General features: G+C 29.8%; 8 non-coding genes across 8 annotated transcripts; all 8 read left to right on the top strand.

Annotated features, from left to right (window-relative positions):
• The first annotated feature begins 3,949 nt into the window (after positions 1-3,949).
• TRNAR-UCG (transfer RNA arginine (anticodon UCG)) lies at positions 3,950-4,022 on the top strand. The gene has a single exon. It is a non-coding gene; the product is annotated as a tRNA-Arg (tRNA).
• Positions 4,023-6,130: 2,108 nt separating this feature from the next.
• On the top strand, positions 6,131-6,203 carry TRNAR-UCG (transfer RNA arginine (anticodon UCG)). Its single transcript has one exon. It is a non-coding gene; the product is annotated as a tRNA-Arg (tRNA).
• Positions 6,204-9,311: 3,108 nt separating this feature from the next.
• Positions 9,312-9,384, top strand: TRNAR-UCG (transfer RNA arginine (anticodon UCG)). Its single transcript has one exon. It is a non-coding gene; the product is annotated as a tRNA-Arg (tRNA).
• Positions 9,385-12,492: 3,108 nt separating this feature from the next.
• On the top strand, positions 12,493-12,565 carry TRNAR-UCG (transfer RNA arginine (anticodon UCG)). Its single transcript has one exon. It is a non-coding gene; the product is annotated as a tRNA-Arg (tRNA).
• Positions 12,566-14,673: 2,108 nt separating this feature from the next.
• On the top strand, positions 14,674-14,746 carry TRNAR-UCG (transfer RNA arginine (anticodon UCG)). Its single transcript has one exon. It is a non-coding gene; the product is annotated as a tRNA-Arg (tRNA).
• Positions 14,747-17,854: 3,108 nt separating this feature from the next.
• TRNAR-UCG (transfer RNA arginine (anticodon UCG)) lies at positions 17,855-17,927 on the top strand. The gene has a single exon. It is a non-coding gene; the product is annotated as a tRNA-Arg (tRNA).
• Positions 17,928-21,035: 3,108 nt separating this feature from the next.
• On the top strand, positions 21,036-21,108 carry TRNAR-UCG (transfer RNA arginine (anticodon UCG)). The gene has a single exon. It is a non-coding gene; the product is annotated as a tRNA-Arg (tRNA).
• Positions 21,109-23,726: 2,618 nt separating this feature from the next.
• TRNAR-UCG (transfer RNA arginine (anticodon UCG)) lies at positions 23,727-23,799 on the top strand. Its single transcript has one exon. It is a non-coding gene; the product is annotated as a tRNA-Arg (tRNA).
• Positions 23,800-24,393: the final 594 nt, after the last annotated feature.

Raw genomic sequence — 24,393 nt, 5'->3', positions numbered from 1 at the left:
TAAAACTTTATAGCATGCATATAGAAAAGTTAAGTTATTTCTCAGCTAAGTTAAGGATTTAACAAAATCTAGGCTATGTGAAAGGTATACTTTGTAATGTTCACTCAAAATAAATCATTAAAATATGTTGTTGGATTTCATTTTGTAATTCATATGCAAGTTTTTCTAAAACATACCTCTAGAAAAAACTTCTCACATGTTTAAAAGGAATCAATGAAATCAGAAAACCCATAGTCCAATGAGAAATTGCTATAAGGACTACATCCCTAATATTTTCATAAAACTTCAAAATCCTTTTGGAAAATGTAAGTGTTTACCTGTTAACTTGTTCGATTTTGGTAATCTGTGTTGCAAAGCAATTCTTTGACCAAATTGATACCATAATGGTTATTTGCATATTTGCATATAAAAATAACATCTCACATGTTTAGAAGGAATCAATGAAATCAGAACACCCATAGTTCAATGAGAAATTGCTCTAATGCCTACATCCCTAATCTTTTCATAAAACTTTATAGCATGCATATAGAAAAGTTAAGTTATTTCTCAGCTAAGTTAAGGATTTAACAAAATCTAGGCTATGTGAAAGGTATACTTTGTAATGTTCACTCAAAATAAATCATTAAAATATGTTGTTGGATTTCATTTTGTAATTCATATGCAAGTTTTTCCAAAACATTCTTCTAGAAAAAACTTCTAAATTTTGAATGTTATACTTGAGGTTGCTATTACCACACCTTCCACAGGTTCGACATCTTCTACATAGTTGACTGCGTGGCCTAATGGATAAGGCGTCTGACTTCGGATCAGAGGATTGAGGCTTCGATTCCCTTCGTGGTTGAGGTCTTTTTTTTGATCACTATTTGAACTCTTCATGAAATAAATGGATGACAATGTTGTAAAGAATGTAATTACTATAGGAATATAAATACAACATAAACAATGATGTGTATGATGTACACATAGTTACAGTTTTTTTAGGTTTTAGGTGGATAGTAAAAGTAATCCTTTTGGAAAAGGTAAATGTTTACCTGTTAACTTGTTCAATTTTGGTAATCTGTGTTGCAAAAAATTCTTTGACCAAATTGATACAATAAAGGATATTTGCATATCTGCATATAAAAATTACATCTCACATGTTTAAAAGGAATCAATGAAATCTGAACACCCATAGTCCAATGAGAAATTGCTATAAAGCCTACATCCCTAATATTTTCATAAAACTTAAAAATCCTTTTGGAAAATGTAAGTGTTTACCTGTTAACTTGTTTGATTTTGGTAATGTGTGTTGCAAAGCAATTCTTTGACCAAATTGATACTATAATGGTTATTTGCATATCTGCATATAAAAATTACATCTCACATGTTTAGAAGGAATCAATGAAATCAGAACACCCATAGTTCAATGAGAAATTGCTCTAATGCCTACATCCCTAATCTTTTTGTAAAACTTTATAGCATGCCTATAGAAAAGTTATGTTATTTCTCTGCTAAGTTAAGGATTTAACAAAATCTAGGCTATGTGAAAGGTATACTTTGTAATGTTCACTCAAAATATATCATTAAAATATATTGTTGGATTTCATTTTGTAATTCATATGCAAGTTTTTCTAAAACATACCTCTAGAAAAAACTTCTCACATGTTTAAAAGGAATCAATGAAATCAGAAAACCCATAGTCCAATGAGAAATTGCTATAAGGACTACATCCCTAATATTTTCATAAAACTTCAAAATCCTTTTGGAAAATGTAAGTGTTTACCTGTTAACTTGTTCGATTTTGGTAATCTGTGTTGCAAAGCAATTCTTTGACCAAATTGATACCATAATGGTTATTTGCATATTTGCATATAAAAATAACATCTCACATGTTTAGAAGGAATCAATGAAATCAGAACACCCATAGTTCAATGAGAAATTGCTCTAATGCCTACATCCCTAATCTTTTCATCAAACTTTATAGCATGCATATAGAAAAGTTAAGTTATTTCTCAGCTAAGTTAAGGATTTAACAAAATCTAGGCTATGTGAAAGGTATACTTTGTAATGTTCACTCAAAATAAATCATTAAAATATGTTGTTGGATTTCATTTTGTAATTCATATGCAAGTTTTTCCAAAACATTCCTCTAGAAAAAACTTCTAAATTTTGAATGTTATACTTGAGGTTGCTATTACCACACCTTCCACAGGTTCGACATCTTCTACATAGTTGACTGCGTGGCCTAATGGATAAGGCGTCTGACTTCGGATCAGAGGATTGAGGCTTCGATTCCCTTCGTGGTTGAGGTTTTCTTTTCGATCACTATTTAAACTATTCATGAAATAAATGGATGACAATGTTGTAAAGAATGTACATTTCTAAATGTAATTCCTATAGGAAAATAAATACAACATAAACAATGATGTGTATGATGTACATATAGTTACAGTTTTTTTAGCTTTTAGGTGGATAGTAAAAGTTATCCTTTTGGAAAAGATAAGTATTTACCTGTTAACTTGTTCAATTTTGGTAATCTGTGTTGCAAAAAATTCTTTGACCAAATTGATACAATAAAGGATATTTGCATATCTGCATATAAAAATTATATCTCACATGTTTAAAAGGAATCAATGAAATTAGAACACCCATAGTCCAATGAGAAATTGCTCTAAAGCCTACATCCCTAATCTTTTCATAAAACTTTATAGCATGCATATTGAAAAAATAAGTTATCTCTCAGCTAAGTTAAGGATTTAACAAAATCTAGGCTTTGTGAAAGTTATACTTTGTAATGTTCACTCAAAATAAATCATTAAAATATGTTGTTGGATTTCATTTTGTAATTCATATGCAAGTTTTTCCAAAACATACTTCTAGAAAAAACTTCTCACATGTTTAAAGGAATCAATGAAATCAGAACACCCATAGTCCAATGAGAAATTGCTATAAAGCCTACATCCCTAATATTTTCATAAAACTTAAAAATCCTTTTGGAAAATGTAAGAGTTTACCTGTTAACATGTTCGATTTTGGTAATCTGTGTTGCAAAGCAATTCTTTGACCAAATTGATACTATAATGCTTATTTGCATATCTGCATATAAAAAATACATCTCACATGTTTAGAAGGAATCAATGAAATCAGAACACCCATAGTTCAATGAGAAATTGCTCTAATGCCTACATCCCTAATCTTTTCATAAAACTTTATAGCATGTATATAGAAAAGTTAAGTTATTTCTCAGCTAAGTTAAGGATTTAACAAAATCTAGGCTATGTGAAAGTTATACTTTGTAATGTTCACTCAAAATAAATCATTAAAATATGTTGTTGGATTTCATTTTGTAATTCATATGCAAGTTTTTCTAAAACATACCTCTAGAAAAAACTTCTCACATGTTTAAAAGGAATCAATGAAATCAGAACACCAATAGTCCAATGAGAAATTGCTATAAGGACTACATCCCTAATATTTTCATAAAACTTCAAAATCCTTTTGGAAAATGTAAGTGTTTACCTGTTAACTTGTTCGATTTTGGTAATCTGTGTTGCAAAGCAATTCTTTGACCAAATTGATACCATAATGGTTATTTGCATATTTGCATATAAAAATAACATCTCACATGTTTAGAAGGAATCAATGAAATCAGAACACCCATAGTTCAATGAGAAATTGCTCTAATGCCTACATCCCTAATCTTTTCATCAAACTTTATAGCATGCATATAGAAAAGTTAAGTTATTTCTCAGCTAAGTTAAGGATTTAACAAAATCTAGGCTATGTGAAAGGTATACTTTGTAATGTTCACTCAAAATAAATCATTAAAATATGTTGTTGGATTTCATTTTGTAATTCATATGCAAGTTTTTCCAAAACATTCTTCTAGAAAAAACTTCTAAATTTTGAATGTTATACTTGAGGTTGCTATTACCACACCTTCCACAGGTTCGACATCTTCTACATAGTTGACTGCGTGGCCTAATGGATAAGGCGTCTGACTTCGGATCAGAGGATTGAGGCTTCGATTCCCTTCGTGGTCGAGGTCTTCTTTTTGATCACTATTTGAACTCTTCATGAAATAAATGGATGACAATGTTGTAAAGAATGTAATTACTATAGGAATATAAATACAACATAAACAATGATGTGTATGATGTACACATAGTTACAGTTTTTTTAGGTTTTAGGTGGATAGTAAAAGTAATCCTTTTGGAAAAGGTAAATGTTTACCTGTTAACTTGTTCAATTTTGGTAATCTGTGTTGCAAAAAATTCTTTGACCAAATTGATACAATAAAGGATATTTGCATATCTGCATATAAAAATTACATCTCACATGTTTAAAAGGAATCAATGAAATCTGAACACCCATAGTCCAATGAGAAATTGCTATAAAGCCTACATCCCTAATATTTTCATAAAACTTAAAAATCCTTTTGGAAAATGTAAGTGTTTACCTGTTAACTTGTTTGATTTTGGTAATCTGTGTTGCAAAGCAATTCTTTGACCAAATTGATTCTATAATGGTTATTTGCATATCTGCATATAAAAATTACATCTCACATGTTTAGAAGGAATCAATGAAATCAGAACACCCATAGTTCAATGAGAAATTGCTCTAATGCCTACATCCCTAATCTTTTTGTAAAACTTTATAGCATGCCTATAGAAAAGTTATGTTATTTCTCTGCTAAGTTAAGGATTTAACAAAATCTAGGCTATGTGAAAGGTATACTTTGTAATGTTCACTCAAAATATATCATTAAAATATATTGTTGGATTTCATTTTGTAATTCATATGCAAGTTTTTCCAAAACTTACCTCTAGAAAAAACTTCTAAATTTTGAATGTTATACTTGAGGTTTCTATTACCACACCTTCCACAGGTTCGAGAACTTCTACATAGATGACCACGTGGTCTAATGGATAAGGCGTCTGACTTCAGATCAGAAGATTAAGGGTTCGAGTCCCTTCGTGGTCGAAGTTATCTTTTTGTCACTATTTGAAATCTTCAAACTCTGCATGAATTCAATGGATGACAAAGTTGTAAAGAATGTACATTTCTAAATGTAATTCCTATAGGAAAATAAATACAACATAAACAATGATGTGTATGACGTACACATAGTTACAGTTTTTTTTAGGTTTTTGGTGTATAGTAAAAGGTATCCTTTTGGAAAAGGTAAGTATTTACCTGTTAACTTGTTCAATTTTGGTAATCTGTGTTAAAAACAATTCTTTGACCAAATTGATACTATAATGGTTATTTGCATATTTGCATATAAAAATTACATCTCACATGTTTAGAAGGAATCAATGAAATCAGAACACCCATAGTTCAATGAGAAATTGCTCTAAAGCCTACATCCCTAATCTTTTCATAAAACTTTATAGCATGCATATAGAAAAGTTAAGTTATTTCTCAGCTAAGTTAAGGATTTAACAAAATCTAGGCTATGTGAAAGGTATACTTTGTAATGTTCACTCAAAATAAATCATTAAAATATGTTGTTGGATTTCATTTTGTAATTCATATGCAAGTTTTTCTAAAACATACCTCTAGAAAAAACTTCTCACATGTTTAAAAGGAATCAATGAAATCAGAAAACCCATAGTCCAATGAGAAATTGCTATAAGGACTACATCCCTAATATTTTCATAAAACTTCAAAATCCTTTTGGAAAATGTAAGTGTTTACCTGTTAACTTGTTCGATTTTGGTAATCTGTGTTGCAAAGCAATTCTTTGACCAAATTGATACCATAATGGTTATTTGCATATTTGCATATAAAAATAACATCTCACATGTTTAGAAGGAATCAATGAAATCAGAACACCCATAGTTCAATGAGAAATTGCTCTAATGCCTACATCCCTAATCTTTTCATAAAACTTTATAGCATGCATATAGAAAAGTTAAGTTATTTCTCAGCTAAGTTAAGGATTTAACAAAATCTAGGCTATGTGAAAGGTATACTTTGTAATGTTCACTCAAAATAAATCATTAAAATATGTTGTTGGATTTCATTTTGTAATTCATATGCAAGTTTTTCCAAAACATTCTTCTAGAAAAAACTTCTAAATTTTGAATGTTATACTTGAGGTTGCTATTACCACACCTTCCACAGGTTCGACATCTTCTACATAGTTGACTGCGTGGCCTAATGGATAAGGCGTCTGACTTCGGATCAGAGGATTGAGGCTTCGATTCCCTTCGTGGTCGAGGTCTTCTTTTTGATCACTATTTGAACTCTTCATGAAATAAATGGATGACAATGTTGTAAAGAATGTAATTACTATAGGAATATAAATACAACATAAACAATGATGTGTATGATGTACACATAGTTACAGTTTTTTTAGGTTTTAGGTGGATAGTAAAAGTAATCCTTTTGGAAAAGGTAAATGTTTACCTGTTAACTTGTTCAATTTTGGTAATCTGTGTTGCAAAAAATTCTTTGACCAAATTGATACAATAAAGGATATTTGCATATCTGCATATAAAAATTACATCTCACATGTTTAAAAGGAATCAATGAAATCTGAACACCCATAGTCCAATGAGAAATTGCTATAAAGCCTACATCCCTAATATTTTCATAAAACTTAAAAATCCTTTTGGAAAATGTAAGTGTTTACCTGTTAACTTGTTTGATTTTGGTAATCTGTGTTGCAAAGCAATTCTTTGACCAAATTGATACTATAATGGTTATTTGCATATCTGCATATAAAAATTACATCTCACATGTTTAGAAGGAATCAATGAAATCAGAACACCCATAGTTCAATGAGAAATTGCTCTAATGCCTACATCCCTAATCTTTTTGTAAAACTTTATAGCATGCCTATAGAAAAGTTATGTTATTTCTCTGCTAAGTTAAGGATTTAACAAAATCTAGGCTATGTGAAAGGTATACTTTGTAATGTTCACTCAAAATATATCATTAAAATATATTGTTGGATTTCATTTTGTAATTCATATGCAAGTTTTTCTAAAACATACCTCTAGAAAAAACTTCTCACATGTTTAAAAGGAATCAATGAAATCAGAAAACCCATAGTCCAATGAGAAATTGCTATAAGGACTACATCCCTAATATTTTCATAAAACTTCAAAATCCTTTTGGAAAATGTAAGTGTTTACCTGTTAACTTGTTCGATTTTGGTAATCTGTGTTGCAAAGCAATTCTTTGACCAAATTGATACCATAATGGTTATTTGCATATTTGCATATAAAAATAACATCTCACATGTTTAGAAGGAATCAATGAAATCAGAACACCCATAGTTCAATGAGAAATTGCTCTAATGCCTACATCCCTAATCTTTTCATCAAACTTTATAGCATGCATATAGAAAAGTTAAGTTATTTCTCAGCTAAGTTAAGGATTTAACAAAATCTAGGCTATGTGAAAGGTATACTTTGTAATGTTCACTCAAAATAAATCATTAAAATATGTTGTTGGATTTCATTTTGTAATTCATATGCAAGTTTTTCCAAAACATTCCTCTAGAAAAAACTTCTAAATTTTGAATGTTATACTTGAGGTTGCTATTACCACACCTTCCACAGGTTCGACATCTTCTACATAGTTGACTGCGTGGCCTAATGGATAAGGCGTCTGACTTCGGATCAGAGGATTGAGGCTTCGATTCCCTTCGTGGTTGAGGTTTTCTTTTCGATCACTATTTAAACTATTCATGAAATAAATGGATGACAATGTTGTAAAGAATGTACATTTCTAAATGTAATTCCTATAGGAAAATAAATACAACATAAACAATGATGTGTATGATGTACATATAGTTACAGTTTTTTTAGCTTTTAGGTGGATAGTAAAAGTTATCCTTTTGGAAAAGATAAGTATTTACCTGTTAACTTGTTCAATTTTGGTAATCTGTGTTGCAAAAAATTCTTTGACCAAATTGATACAATAAAGGATATTTGCATATCTGCATATAAAAATTATATCTCACATGTTTAAAAGGAATCAATGAAATTAGAACACCCATAGTCCAATGAGAAATTGCTCTAAAGCCTACATCCCTAATCTTTTCATAAAACTTTATAGCATGCATATTGAAAAAATAAGTTATCTCTCAGCTAAGTTAAGGATTTAACAAAATCTAGGCTATGTGAAAGTTATACTTTGTAATGTTCACTCAAAATAAATCATTAAAATATGTTGTTGGATTTCATTTTGTAATTCATATGCAAGTTTTTCCAAAACATACTTCTAGAAAAAACTTCTCACATGTTTAAAGGAATCAATGAAATCAGAACACCCATAGTCCAATGAGAAATTGCTATAAAGCCTACATCCCTAATATTTTCATAAAACTTAAAAATCCTTTTGGAAAATGTAAGAGTTTACCTGTTAACATGTTCGATTTTGCTAATCTGTGTTGCAAAGCAATTCTTTGACCAAATTGATACTATAATGGTTATTTGCATATCTGCATATAAAAAATACATCTCACATGTTTAGAAGGAATCAATGAAATCAGAACACCCATAGTTCAATGAGAAATTGCTCTAATGCCTACATCCCTAATCTTTTCATAAAACTTTATAGCATGCATATAGAAAAGTTAAGTTATTTCTCAGCTAAGTTAAGGATTTAACAAAATCTAGGCTATGTGAAAGTTATACTTTGTAATGTTCACTCAAAATAAATCATTAAAATATGTTGTTGGATTTCATTTTGTAATTCATATGCAAGTTTTTCTAAAACATACCTCTAGAAAAAACTTCTCACATGTTTAAAAGAAATCAATGAAATCAGAACACCCATAGTCCAATGAGAAATTGCTATAAGGACTACATCCCTAATATTTTCATAAAACTTCAAAATCCTTTTGGAAAATGTAAGTGTTTACCTGTTAACTTGTTCGATTTTGGTAATCTGTGTTGCAAAGCAATTCTTTGACCAAATTGATACCATAATGGTTATTTGCATATTTGCATATAAAAATAACATCTCACATGTTTAGAAGGAATCAATGAAATCAGAACACCCATAGTTCAATGAGAAATTGCTCTAATGCCTACATCCCTAATCTTTTCATAAAACTTTATAGCATGCATATAGAAAAGTTAAGTTATTTCTCAGCTAAGTTAAGGATTTAACAAAATCTAGGCTATGTGAAAGGTATACTTTGTAATGTTCACTCAAAATAAATCATTAAAATATGTTGTTGGATTTCATTTTGTAATTCATATGCAAGTTTTTCCAAAACATTCTTCTAGAAAAAACTTCTAAATTTTGAATGTTATACTTGAGGTTGCTATTACCACACCTTCCACAGGTTCGACATCTTCTACATAGTTGACTGCGTGGCCTAATGGATAAGGCGTCTGACTTCGGATCAGAGGATTGAGGCTTCGATTCCCTTCGTGGTCGAGGTCTTCTTTTTGATCACTATTTGAACTCTTCATGAAATAAATGGATGACAATGTTGTAAAGAATGTAATTACTATAGGAATATAAATACAACATAAACAATGATGTGTATGATGTACACATAGTTACAGTTTTTTTAGGTTTTAGGTGGATAGTAAAAGTAATCCTTTTGGAAAAGGTAAATGTTTACCTGTTAACTTGTTCAATTTTGGTAATCTGTGTTGCAAAAAATTCTTTGACCAAATTGATACAATAAAGGATATTTGCATATCTGCATATAAAAATTACATCTCACATGTTTAAAAGGAATCAATGAAATCTGAACACCCATAGTCCAATGAGAAATTGCTATAAAGCCTACATCCCTAATATTTTCATAAAACTTAAAAATCCTTTTGGAAAATGTAAGTGTTTACCTGTTAACTTGTTTGATTTTGGTAATCTGTGTTGCAAAGCAATTCTTTGACCAAATTGATACTATAATGGTTATTTGCATATCTGCATATAAAAATTACATCTCACATGTTTAGAAGGAATCAATGAAATCAGAACACCCATAGTTCAATGAGAAATTGCTCTAATGCCTACATCCCTAATCTTTTTGTAAAACTTTATAGCATGCCTATAGAAAAGTTATGTTATTTCTCTGCTAAGTTAAGGATTTAACAAAATCTAGGCTATGTGAAAGGTATACTTTGTAATGTTCACTCAAAATATATCATTAAAATATATTGTTGGATTTCATTTTGTAATTCATATGCAAATTTTTCTAAAACATACCTCTAGAAAAAACTTCTCACATGTTTAAAAGGAATCAATGAAATCAGAAAACCCATAGTCCAATGAGAAATTGCTATAAGGACTACATCCCTAATATTTTCATAAAACTTCAAAATCCTTTTGGAAAATGTAAGTGTTTACCTGTTAACTTGTTCGATTTTGGTAATCTGTGTTGCAAAGCAATTCTTTGACCAAATTGATACCATAATGGTTATTTGCATATTTGCATATAAAAATAACATCTCACATGTTTAGAAGGAATCAATGAAATCAGAACACCCATAGTTCAATGAGAAATTGCTCTAATGCCTACATCCCTAATCTTTTCATCAAACTTTATAGCATGCATATAGAAAAGTTAAGTTATTTCTCAGCTAAGTTAAGGATTTAACAAAATCTAGGCTATGTGAAAGGTATACTTTGTAATGTTCACTCAAAATAAATCATTAAAATATGTTGTTGGATTTCATTTTGTAATTCATATGCAAGTTTTTCCAAAACATTCCTCTAGAAAAAACTTCTAAATTTTGAATGTTATACTTGAGGTTGCTATTACCACACCTTCCACAGGTTCGACATCTTCTACATAGTTGACTGCGTGGCCTAATGGATAAGGCGTCTGACTTCGGATCAGAGGATTGAGGCTTCGATTCCCTTCGTGGTTGAGGTTTTCTTTTCGATCACTATTTAAACTATTCATGAAATAAATGGATGACAATGTTGTAAAGAATGTACATTTCTAAATGTAATTCCTATAGGAAAATAAATACAACATAAACAATGATGTGTATGATGTACATATAGTTACAGTTTTTTTAGCTTTTAGGTGGATAGTAAAAGTTATCCTTTTGGAAAAGATAAGTATTTACCTGTTAACTTGTTCAATTTTGGTAATCTGTGTTGCAAAAAATTCTTTGACCAAATTGATACAATAAAGGATATTTGCATATCTGCATATAAAAATTATATCTCACATGTTTAAAAGGAATCAATGAAATTAGAACACCCATAGTCCAATGAGAAATTGCTCTAAAGCCTACATCCCTAATCTTTTCATAAAACTTTATAGCATGCATATTGAAAAAATAAGTTATCTCTCAGCTAAGTTAAGGATTTAACAAAATCTAGGCTATGTGAAAGTTATACTTTGTAATGTTCACTCAAAATAAATCATTAAAATATGTTGTTGGATTTCATTTTGTAATTCATATGCAAGTTTTTCCAAAACATACTTCTAGAAAAAACTTCTCACATGTTTAAAGGAATCAATGAAATCAGAACACCCATAGTCCAATGAGAAATTGCTATAAAGCCTACATCCCTAATATTTTCATAAAACTTAAAAATCCTTTTGGAAAATGTAAGAGTTTACCTGTTAACATGTTCGATTTTGGTAATCTGTGTTGCAAAGCAATTCTTTGACCAAATTGATACTATAATGGTTATTTGCATATCTGCATATAAAAAATACATCTCACATGTTTAGAAGGAATCAATGAAATCAGAACACCCATAGTTCAATGAGAAATTGCTCTAATGCCTACATCCCTAATCTTTTCATAAAACTTTATAGCATGCATATAGAAAAGTTAAGTTATTTCTCAGCTAAGTTAAGGATTTAACAAAATCTAGGCTATGTGAAAGTTATACTTTGTAATGTTCACTCAAAATAAATCATTAAAATATGTTGTTGGATTTCATTTTGTAATTCATATGCAAGTTTTTCTAAAACATACCTCTAGAAAAAACTTCTCACATGTTTAAAAGGAATCAATGAAATCAGAACACCAATAGTCCAATGAGAAATTGCTATAAGGACTACATCCCTAATATTTTCATAAAACTTCAAAATCCTTTTGGAAAATGTAAGTGTTTACCTGTTAACTTGTTCGATTTTGGTAATCTGTGTTGCAAAGCAATTCTTTGACCAAATTGATACCATAATGGTTATTTGCATATTTGCATATAAAAATAACATCTCACATGTTTAGAAGGAATCAATGAAATCAGAACACCCATAGTTCAATGAGAAATTGCTCTAATGCCTACATCCCTAATCTTTTCATAAAACTTTATAGCATGCATATAGAAAAGTTAAGTTATTTCTCAGCTAAGTTAAGGATTTAACAAAATCTAGGCTATGTGAAAGGTATACTTTGTAATGTTCACTCAAAATAAATCATTAAAATATGTTGTTGGATTTCATTTTGTAATTCATATGCAAGTTTTTCCAAAACATTCTTCTAGAAAAAACTTCTAAATTTTGAATGTTATACTTGAGGTTGCTATTACCACACCTTCCACAGGTTCAACATCTTCTACATAGTTGACTGCGTGGCCTAATGGATAAGGCGTCTGACTTCGGATCAGAGGATTGAGGCTTCGATTCCCTTCGTGGTCGAGGTCTTCTTTTTGATCACTATTTGAACTCTTCATGAAATAAATGGATGACAATGTTGTAAAGAATGTAATTACTATAGGAATATAAATACAACATAAACAATGATGTGTATGATGTACACATAGTTACAGTTTTTTTAGGTTTTAGGTGGATAGTAAAAGTAATCCTTTTGGAAAAGGTAAATGTTTACCTGTTAACTTGTTCAATTTTGGTAATCTGTGTTGCAAAAAATTCTTTGACCAAATTGATACAATAAAGGATATTTGCATATCTGCATATAAAAATTACATCTCACATGTTTAAAAGGAATCAATGAAATCTGAACACCCATAGTCCAATGAGAAATTGCTATAAAGCCTACATCCCTAATATTTTCATAAAACTTAAAAATCCTTTTGGAAAATGTAAGTGTTTACCTGTTAACTTGTTTGATTTTGGTAATCTGTGTTGCAAAGCAATTCTTTGACCAAATTGATTCTATAATGGTTATTTGCATATCTGCATATAAAAATTACATCTCACATGTTTAGAAGGAATCAATGAAATCAGAACACCCATAGTTCAATGAGAAATTGCTCTAATGCCTACATCCCTAATCTTTTTGTAAAACTTTATAGCATGCCTATAGAAAAGTTATGTTATTTCTCTGCTAAGTTAAGGATTTAACAAAATCTAGGCTATGTGAAAGGTATACTTTGTAATGTTCACTCAAAATATATCATTAAAATATATTGTTGGATTTCATTTTGTAATTCATATGCAAGTTTTTCCAAAACTTACCTCTAGAAAAAACTTCTAAATTTTGAATGTTATACTTGAGGTTTCTATTACCACACCTTCCACAGGTTCGAGAACTTCTACATAGATGACCACGTGGTCTAATGGATAAGGCGTCTGACTTCAGATCAGAAGATTAAGGGTTCGAGTCCCTTCGTGGTCGAAGTTATCTTTTTGTCACTATTTGAAATCTTCAAACTCTGCATGAATTCAATGGATGACAAAGTTGTAAAGAATGTACATTTCTAAATGTAATTCCTATAGGAAAATAAATACAACATAAACAATGATGTGTATGACGTACACATAGTTACAGTTTTTTTTAGGTTTTTGGTGTATAGTAAAAGGTATCCTTTTGGAAAAGGTAAGTATTTACCTGTTAACTTGTTCAATTTTGGTAATCTGTGTTAAAAACAATTCTTTGACCAAATTGATACTATAATGGTTATTTGCATATTTGCATATAAAAATTACATCTCACATGTTTAGAAGGAATCAATGAAATCAGAACACCCATAGTTCAATGAGAAATTGCTCTAAAGCCTACATCCCTAATCTTTTCATAAAACTTTATAGCATGCATATAGAAAAGTTAAGTTATTTCTCAGCTAAGTTAAGGATTTAACAAAATCTAGGCTATGTGAAAGGTATACTTTGTAATGTTCACTCAAAATAAATCATTAAAATATGTTGTTGGATTTCATTTTGTAATTCATATGCAAGTTTTTCTAAAACATACCCCTAGAAAAAACTTCTCACATGTTTAAAAGGAATCAATGAAATCAGAAAACCCATAGTCCAATGAGAAATTGCTATAAGGACTACATCCCTAATATTTTCATAAAACTTCAAAATCCTTTTGGAAAATGTAAGTGTTTACCTGTTAACTTGTTCGATTTTGGTAATCTGTGTTGCAAAGCAATTCTTTGACCAAATTGATACCATAATGGTTATTTGCATATTTGCATATAAAAATAACATCTCACATGTTTAGAAGGAATCAATGAAATCAGAACACCCATAGTTCAATGAGAAATTGCTCTAATGCCTACATCCCTAATCTTTTCATAAAACTTTATAGCATGCATATAGAAAAGTTAAGTTATTTCTCAGCTAAGTTAAGGATTTAACAAAATCTAGGCTATGTGAAAGGTATACTTTGTAATGTTCACTCAAAATAAATCATTAAAATATGTTGTTGGATTTCATTTTGTAATTCATATGCAAGTTTTTCCAAAACATTCTTCTAGAAAAAACTTCTAAATTTTGAATGTTATACTTGAGGTTGCTATTACCACACCTTCCACAGGTTCGACATCTTCTACATAGTTGACTGCGTGGCCTAATGGATAAGGCGTCTGACTTCGGATCAGAGGATTGAGGCTTCGATTCCCTTCGTGGTCGAGGTCTTCTTTTTGATCACTATTTGAACTCTTCATGAAATAAATGGATGACAATGTTGTAAAGAATGTAATTACTATAGGAATATAAATACAACATAAACAATGATGTGTATGATGTACACATAGTTACAGTTTTTTTAGGTTTTAGGTGGATAGTAAAAGTAATCCTTTTGGAAAAGGTAAATGTTTACCTGTTAACTTGTTCAATTTTGGTAATCTGTGTTGCAAAAAATTCTTTGACCAAATTGATACAATAAAGGATATTTGCATATCTGCATATAAAAATTACATCTCACATGTTTAAAAGGAATCAATGAAATCTGAACACCCATAGTCCAATGAGAAATTGCTATAAAGCCTACATCCCTAATATTTTCATAAAACTTAAAAATCCTTTTGGAAAATGTAAGTGTTTACCTGTTAACTTGTTTGATTTTGGTAATCTGTGTTGCAAAGCAATTCTTTGACCAAATTGATACTATAATGGTTATTTGCATATCTGCATATAAAAATTACATCTCACATGTTTAGAAGGAATCAATGAAATCAGAACACCCATAGTTCAATGAGAAATTGCTCTAATGCCTACATCCCTAATCTTTTTGTAAAACTTTATAGCATGCCTATAGAAAAGTTATGTTATTTCTCTGCTAAGTTAAGGATTTAACAAAATCTAGGCTATGTGAAAGGTATACTTTGTAATGTTCACTCAAAATATATCATTAAAATATATTGTTGGATTTCATTTTGTAATTCATATGCAAGTTTTTCTAAAACATACCTCTAGAAAAAACTTCTCACATGTTTAAAAGGAATCAATGAAATCAGAAAACCCATAGTCCAATGAGAAATTGCTATAAGGACTACATCCCTAATATTTTCATAAAACTTCAAAATCCTTTTGGAAAATGTAAGTGTTTACCTGTTAACTTGTTCGATTTTGGTAATCTGTGTTGCAAAGCAATTCTTTGACCAAATTGATACCATAATGGTTATTTGCATATTTGCATATAAAAATAACATCTCACATGTTTAGAAGGAATCAATGAAATCAGAACACCCATAGTTCAATGAGAAATTGCTCTAATGCCTACATCCCTAATCTTTTCATCAAACTTTATAGCATGCATATAGAAAAGTTAAGTTATTTCTCAGCTAAGTTAAGGATTTAACAAAATCTAGGCTATGTGAAAGGTATACTTTGTAATGTTCACTCAAAATAAATCATTAAAATATGTTGTTGGATTTCATTTTGTAATTCATATGCAAGTTTTTCCAAAACATTCCTCTAGAAAAAACTTCTAAATTTTGAATGTTATACTTGAGGTTGCTATTACCACACCTTCCACAGGTTCGACATCTTCTACATAGTTGACTGCGTGGCCTAATGGATAAGGCGTCTGACTTCGGATCAGAGGATTGAGGCTTCGATTCCCTTCGTGGTTGAGGTTTTCTTTTCGATCACTATTTAAACTATTCATGAAATAAATGGATGACAATGTTGTAAAGAATGTACATTTCTAAATGTAATTCCTATAGGAAAATAAATACAACATAAACAATGATGTGTATGATGTACATATAGTTACAGTTTTTTTAGCTTTTAGGTGGATAGTAAAAGTTATCCTTTTGGAAAAGATAAGTATTTACCTGTTAACTTGTTCAATTTTGGTAATCTGTGTTGCAAAAAATTATTTGACCAAATTGATACAATAAAGGATATTTGCATATCTGCATATAAAAATTATATCTCACATGTTTAAAAGGAATCAATGAAATTAGAACACCCATAGTCCAATGAGAAATTGCTCTAAAGCCTACATCCCTAATCTTTTCATAAAACTTTATAGCATGCATATTGAAAAAATAAGTTATCTCTCAGCTAAGTTAAGGATTTAACAAAATCTAGGCTATGTGAAAGTTATACTTTGTAATGTTCACTCAAAATAAATCATTAAAATATGTTGTTGGATTTCATTTTGTAATTCATATGCAAGTTTTTCCAAAACATACTTCTAGAAAAAACTTCTCACATGTTTAAAGGAATCAATGAAATCAGAACACCCATAGTCCAATGAGAAATTGCTATAAAGCCTACATCCCTAATATTTTCATAAAACTTAAAAATCCTTTTGGAAAATGTAAGAGTTTACCTGTTAACATGTTCGATTTTGCTAATCTGTGTTGCAAAGCAATTCTTTGACCAAATTGATACTATAATGGTTATTTGCATATCTGCATATAAAAAATACATCTCACATGTTTAGAAGGAATCAATGAAATCAGAACACCCATAGTTCAATGAGAAATTGCTCTAATGCCTACATCCCTAATCTTTTCATAAAACTTTATAGCATGCATATAGAAAAGTTAAGTTATTTCTCAGCTAAGTTAAGGATTTAACAAAATCTAGGCTATGTGAAAGTTATACTTTGTAATGTTCACTCAAAATAAATCATTAAAATATGTTGTTGGATTTCATTTTGTAATTCATATGCAAGTTTTTCTAAAACATACCTCTAGAAAAAACTTCTCACATGTTTAAAAGAAATCAATGAAATCAGAACACCCATAGTCCAATGAGAAATTGCTATAAGGACTACATCCCTAATATTTTCATAAAACTTCAAAATCCTTTTGGAAAATGTAAGTGTTTACCTGTTAACTTGTTCGATTTTGGTAATCTGTGTTGCAAAGCAATTCTTTGACCAAATTGATACCATAATGGTTATTTGCATATTTGCATATAAAAATAACATCTCACATGTTTAGAAGGAATCAATGAAATCAGAACACCCATAGTTCAATGAGAAATTGCTCTAATGCCTACATCCCTAATCTTTTCATAAAACTTTATAGCATGCATATAGAAAAGTTAAGTTATTTCTCAGCTAAGTTAAGGATTTAACAAAATCTAGGCTATGTGAAAGGTATACTTTGTAATGTTCACTCAAAATAAATCATTAAAATATGTTGTTGGATTTCATTTTGTAATTCATATGCAAGTTTTTCCAAAACATTCTTCTAGAAAAAACTTCTAAATTTTGAATGTTATACTTGAGGTTGCTATTACCACACCTTCCACAGGTTCGACATCTTCTACATAGTTGACTGCGTGGCCTAATGGATAAGGCGTCTGACTTCGGATCAGAGGATTGAGGCTTCGATTCCCTTCGTGGTCGAGGTCTTCTTTTTGATCACTATTTGAACTCTTCATGAAATAAATGGATGACAATGTTGTAAAGAATGTAATTACTATAGGAATATAAATACAACATAAACAATGATGTGTATGATGTACACATAGTTACAGTTTTTTTAGGTTTTAGGTGGATAGTAAAAGTAATCCTTTTGGAAAAGGTAAATGTTTACCTGTTAACTTGTTCAATTTTGGTAATCTGTGTTGCAAAAAATTCTTTGACCAAATTGATACAATAAAGGATATTTGCATATCTGCATATAAAAATTACATCTCACATGTTTAAAAGGAATCAATGAAATCTGAACACCCATAGTCCAATGAGAAATTGCTATAAAGCCTACATCCCTAATATTTTCATAAAACTTAAAAATCCTTTTGGAAAATGTAAGTGTTTACCTGTTAACTTGTTTGATTTTGGTAATCTGTGTTGCAAAGCAATTCTTTGACCAAATTGATACTATAATGGTTATTTGCATATCTGCATATAAAAATTACATCTCACATGTTTAGAAGGAATCAATGAAATCAGAACACCCATAGTTCAATGAGAAATTGCTCTAATGCCTACATCCCTAATCTTTTTGTAAAACTTTATAGCATGCCTATAGAAAAGTTATGTTATTTCTCTGCTAAGTTAAGGATTTAACAAAATCTAGGCTATGTGAAAGGTATACTTTGTAATGTTCACTCAAAATATATCATTAAAATATATTGTTGGATTTCATTTTGTAATTCATATGCAAGTTTTTCTAAAACATACCTCTAGAAAAAACTTCTCACATGTTTAAAAGGAATCAATGAAATCAGAAAACCCATAGTCCAATGAGAAATTGCTATAAGGACTACATCCCTAATATTTTCATAAAACTTCAAAATCCTTTTGGAAAATGTAAGTGTTTACCTGTTAACTTGTTCGATTTTGGTAATCTGTGTTGCAAAGCAATTCTTTGACCAAATTGATACCATAATGGTTATTTGCATATTTGCATATAAAAATAACATCTCACATGTTTAGAAGGAATCAATGAAATCAGAACACCCATAGTTCAATGAGAAATTGCTCTAATGCCTACATCCCTAATCTTTTCATCAAACTTTATAGCATGCATATAGAAAAGTTAAGTTATTTCTCAGCTAAGTTAAGGATTTAACAAAATCTAGGCTATGTGAAAGGTATACTTTGTAATGTTCCCTCAAAATAAATCATTAAAATATGTTGTTGGATTTCATTTTGTAATTCATATGCAAGTTTTTCCAAAACATTCCTCTAGAAAAAACTTCTAAATTTTGAATGTTATACTTGAGGTTGCTATTACCACACCTTCCACAGGTTCGACATCTTCTACATAGTTGACTGCGTGGCCTAATGGATAAGGCGTCTGACTTCGGATCAGAGGATTGAGGCTTCGATTCCCTTCGTGGTTGAGGTTTTCTTTTCGATCACTATTTACACTATTCATGAAATAAATGGATGACAATGTTGTAAAGAATGTACATTTCTAAATGTAATTCCTATAGGAAAATAAATACAACATAAACAATGATGTGTATGATGTACATATAGTTACAGTTTTTTTAGCTTTTAGGTGGATAGTAAAAGTTATCCTTTTGGAAAAGATAAGTATTTACCTGTTAACTTGTTCAATTTTGGTAATCTGTGTTGCAAAAAATTCTTTGACCAAATTGATACAATAAAGGATATTTGCATATCTGCATATAAAAATTATATCTCACATGTTTAAAAGGAATCAATGAAATTAGAACACCCATAGTCCAATGAGAAATTGCTCTAAAGCCTACATCCCTAATCTTTTCATAAAACTTTATAGCATGCATATTGAAAAAATAAGTTATCTCTCAGCTAAGTTAAGGATTTAACAAAATCTAGGCTATGTGAAAGTTATACTTTGTAATGTTCACTCAAAATAAATCATTAAAATATGTTGTTGGATTTCATTTTGTAATTCATATGCAAGTTTTTCCAAAACATACTTCTAGAAAAAACTTCTCACATGTTTAAAGGAATCAATGAAATCAGAACACCCATAGTCCAATGAGAAATTGCTATAAAGCCTACATCCCTAATATTTTCATAAAACTTAAAAATCCTTTTGGAAAATGTAAGAGTTTACCTGTTAACATGTTCGATTTTGCTAATCTGTGTTGCAAAGCAATTCTTTGACCAAATTGATACTATAATGGTTATTTGCATATCTGCATATAAAAAATACATCTCACATGTTTAGAAGGAATCAATGAAATCAGAACACCCATAGTTCAATGAGAAATTGCTCTAATGCCTACATCCCTAATCTTTTCATAAAACTTTATAGCATGCATATAGAAAAGTTAAGTTATTTCTCAGCTAAGTTAAGGATTTAACAAAATCTAGGCTATGTGAAAGTTATACTTTGTAATGTTCACTCAAAATAAATCATTAAAATATGTTGTTGGATTTCATTTTGTAATTCATATGCAAGTTTTTCTAAAACATACCTCTAGAAAAAACTTCTCACATGTTTAAAAGAAATCAATGAAATCAGAACACCCATAGTCCAATGAGAAATTGCTATAAGGACTACATCCCTAATATTTTCATAAAACTTCAAAATCCTTTTGGAAAATGTAAGTGTTTACCTGTTAACTTGTTCGATTTTGGTAATCTGTGTTGCAAAGCAATTCTTTGACCAAATTGATACCATAATGGTTATTTGCATATTTGCATATAAAAATAACCTCTCACATGTTTAGAAGGAATCAATGAAATCAGAACACCCATAGTTCAATGAGAAATTGCTCTAATGCCTACATCCCTAATCTTTTCATAAAACTTTATAGCATGCATATAGAAAAGTTAAGTTATTTCTCAGCTAAGTTAAGGATTTAACAAAATCTAGGCTATGTGAAAGGTATACTTTGTAATGTTCACTCAAAATAAATCATTAAAATATGTTGTTGGATTTCATTTTGTAATTCATATGCAAGTTTTTCCAAAACATTCTTCTAGAAAAAACTTCTAAATTTTGAATGTTATACTTGAGGTTGCTATTACCACACCTTCCACAGGTTCGACATCTTCTACATAGTTGACTGCGTGGCCTAATGGATAAGGCGTCTGACTTCGGATCAGAGGATTGAGGCTTCGATTCCCTTCGTGGTCGAGGTCTTCTTTTTGATCACTATTTGAACTCTTCATGAAATAAATGGATGACAATGTTGTAAAGAATGTAATTACTATAGGAATATAAATACAACATAAACAATGATGTGTATGATGTACACATAGTTACAGTTTTTTTAGGTTTTAGGTGGATAGTAAAAGTAATCCTTTTGGAAAAGGTAAATGTTTACCTGTTAACTTGTTCAATTTTGGTAATCTGTGTTGCAAAAAATTCTTTGACCAAATTGATACAATAAAGGATATTTGCATATCTGCATATAAAAATTACATCTCACATGTTTAAAAGGAATCAATGAAATCTGAACACCCATAGTCCAATGAGAAATTGCTATAAAGCCTACATCCCTAATATTTTCATAAAACTTAAAAATCCTTTTGGAAAATGTAAGTGTTTACCTGTTAACTTGTTTGATTTTGGTAATCTGTGTTGCAAAGCAATTCTTTGACCAAATTGATACTATAATGGTTATTTGCATATCTGCATATAAAAATTACATCTCACATGTTTAGAAGGAATCAATGAAATCAGAACACCCATAGTTCAATGAGAAATTGCTCTAATGCCTACATCCCTAATCTTTTTGTAAAACTTTATAGCATGCCTATAGAAAAGTTATGTTATTTCTCTGCTAAGTTAAGGATTTAACAAAATCTAGGCTATGTGAAAGGTATACTTTGTAATGTTCACTCAAAATATATCATTAAAATATATTGTTGGATTTCATTTTGTAATTCATATGCAAGTTTTTCCAAAACTTACCTCTAGAAAAAACTTCTAAATTTTGAATGTTATACTTGAGGTTTCTATTACCACACCTTCCACAGGTTCGAGAACTTCTACATAGATGACCATGTGGTCTAATGGATAAGGCGTCTGACTTCAGATCAGAAGATTGAGGGTTCGAGTCCCTTTGTGGTCGAAGTTATCTTTTTGTCACTATTTGAAATAGTGACTTCAAACTCTGCATGAATTCAATGGATGACAAAGTTGTAAAGAATGTACATTTCTAAATGTAATTCCTATAGGAAAATAAATACAACATAAACAATGATGTGTATGACGTACACATAGTTACAGTTTTTTTTAGGTTTTTGGTGTATAGTAAAAGGTATCCTTTTGGAAAAGGTAAGTATTTACCTGTTAACTTGTTCAATTTTGGTAATCTGTGTTAAAAACAATTCTTTGACCAAATTGATACTATAATGGTTATTTGCATATTTGCATATAAAAATTACATCTCACATGTTTAGAAGGAATCAATGAAATCAGAACACCCATAGTTCAATGAGAAATTGCTCTAAAGCCTACATCCCTAAACTTTTCATAAAACTTTATAGCATGCCTATAGAAAAGTTAAGTCATTTCTCAGCTAAGTTAAGGATTTAACAAAATCTAGGCTATGTGAAAGGTATACTTTGTAATGTTCACTCAAAATAAATCATTAAAATATGTTGTTGGATTTCATTTTGTAATTCATATGCAAGTTTTTCCAAAACATACCTCTAGAAAAAACTTCTCACATGTTTAACAGGAATCAATGAAATCAGAACACCCATAGTCCAATGAGAAATTGCTATAAAGCCTACATCCCTAATATTTTCATAAAACTTCAAAATCCTTTTGGAAAATGTAAGTGTTTACCTATTAACTTGTTCGATTTTGGTAATCTGTTTTGCAAAGCAATTCTTTGACCAAATTGATACTATAATGGTTATTTGCATATTTGCATATAAAAATAACATCTCACATGTTTATAAGTAATCACTGAAATCAGAACACCCATAGTTCAATGAGAAATTGCTCTAAAGCCTACATCCCTATTCTTTTCATAAAACTTTATAGCATGGCTATAGAAAAGTTAAGTTATTTCTCAGCTAAATTAAGGATTTAACAAAATCTAGGCTATGTGAAAGGTATACTTTGTAATGTTCACTGAAAATAAATCATTAAAATATGTTGTTGGATTTCATTTTGTAATTCATATGCAAGTTTTTCTAAAACATACCTCTAGAAAAAACTTCTCACATGTTTAAAAGGAATCAATGAAATCAGAACACCCATAGTCCAATGAGAAATTGCTATAAGGACTACATCCCTAATATTTTCATAAAACTTCAAAATCCTTTTGGAAAATGTAAGTGTTTACCTGTTAACTTGTTCGATTTTGGTAATCTGTGTTGCAAAGCAATTCATTGACCAAATTGATACTATAATGGTTATTTGCATATTTGCATATAAAAATAACATCTCACATGTTTAGAAGGAATCAATGAAATCAGAATACCCATAGTTCAATGAGAAATTGCTCTAATGCCTACATCCCTAATCTTTTCATAAAACTTTATAGCATGCATATAGAAAAGTTAAGTTATTTCTCTGCTAAGTTAAGGATTTAACAAAATCTAGGCTATGTGAAAGGTATGCTTTGTAATGTTCACTCAAAATAAATCATTAAAATATGTTGTTGGATTTCATTTTTTAATTCATATGCAAGTTTTTCCAAAACATTCCTCTAGAAAAAACTTCTAAATTTTGAATGTTATACTTGAGGTTGCTATTACCACACCTTCCTCAGGTTCAACATCTTCTACATAGTTGACTGCGTGGCCTAATGGATAAGGCGTCTGATTTCGGATCAGAAGATTGAGGCTTCAAGTCCCTTCGTGGTCGAGGTTTTCATTTCGATCACTATTTAAACTATTCATGAAATAAATTGATGACAATGTTGTAAAGAATGTACATTTCTAAATGTAATTCCTATAGGAAAATAAATACAACATAAACAATGATGTGTATGATGTACATATAGTTACAGTTTTTTTAGATTTTAGGTGGATAGTAAAAGTTATCCTTTTGGAAAAGATAAGTATTTACCTGTTAACTTGTTCAATTTTGGTAATCTGTGTTGCAAAAAATTCTTTGACCAAATTGATACAATAAAGGATATTTGCATATCTGCATATAAAAATTATATCTCACATGTTTAAAAGGAATCAATGAAATCAGAACACCCATAGTCCAATGAGAAATTGCTCTAAAGCCTACATCCCTAATCTTTTCGTAAAACTTTATAGCATGCATATAGAAAAAATAAGTTATCTCTCAGCTAAGTTAAGGATTTAACAAAATCTAGGCTATGTGAAAGTTATACTTTGTAATGTTCACTCAAAATAAATCATTAAAATATGTTGTTGGATTTCATTTTGTAATTCATATGCAAGTTTTTCGAAAACATACTTCTAGAAAAAAGTTCTCACATGTTTA

The sequence above is a fragment of the Taudactylus pleione genome, unplaced genomic scaffold (assembly GCF_031769625.1).
Source record: "Taudactylus pleione unplaced genomic scaffold, aTauple2 ptg000914l, whole genome shotgun sequence".
NCBI classification, from domain to species: Eukaryota; Metazoa; Chordata; class Amphibia; order Anura; family Myobatrachidae; genus Taudactylus; species Taudactylus pleione.
This window is presented reverse-complemented; position numbering and strand designations above follow the sequence as displayed.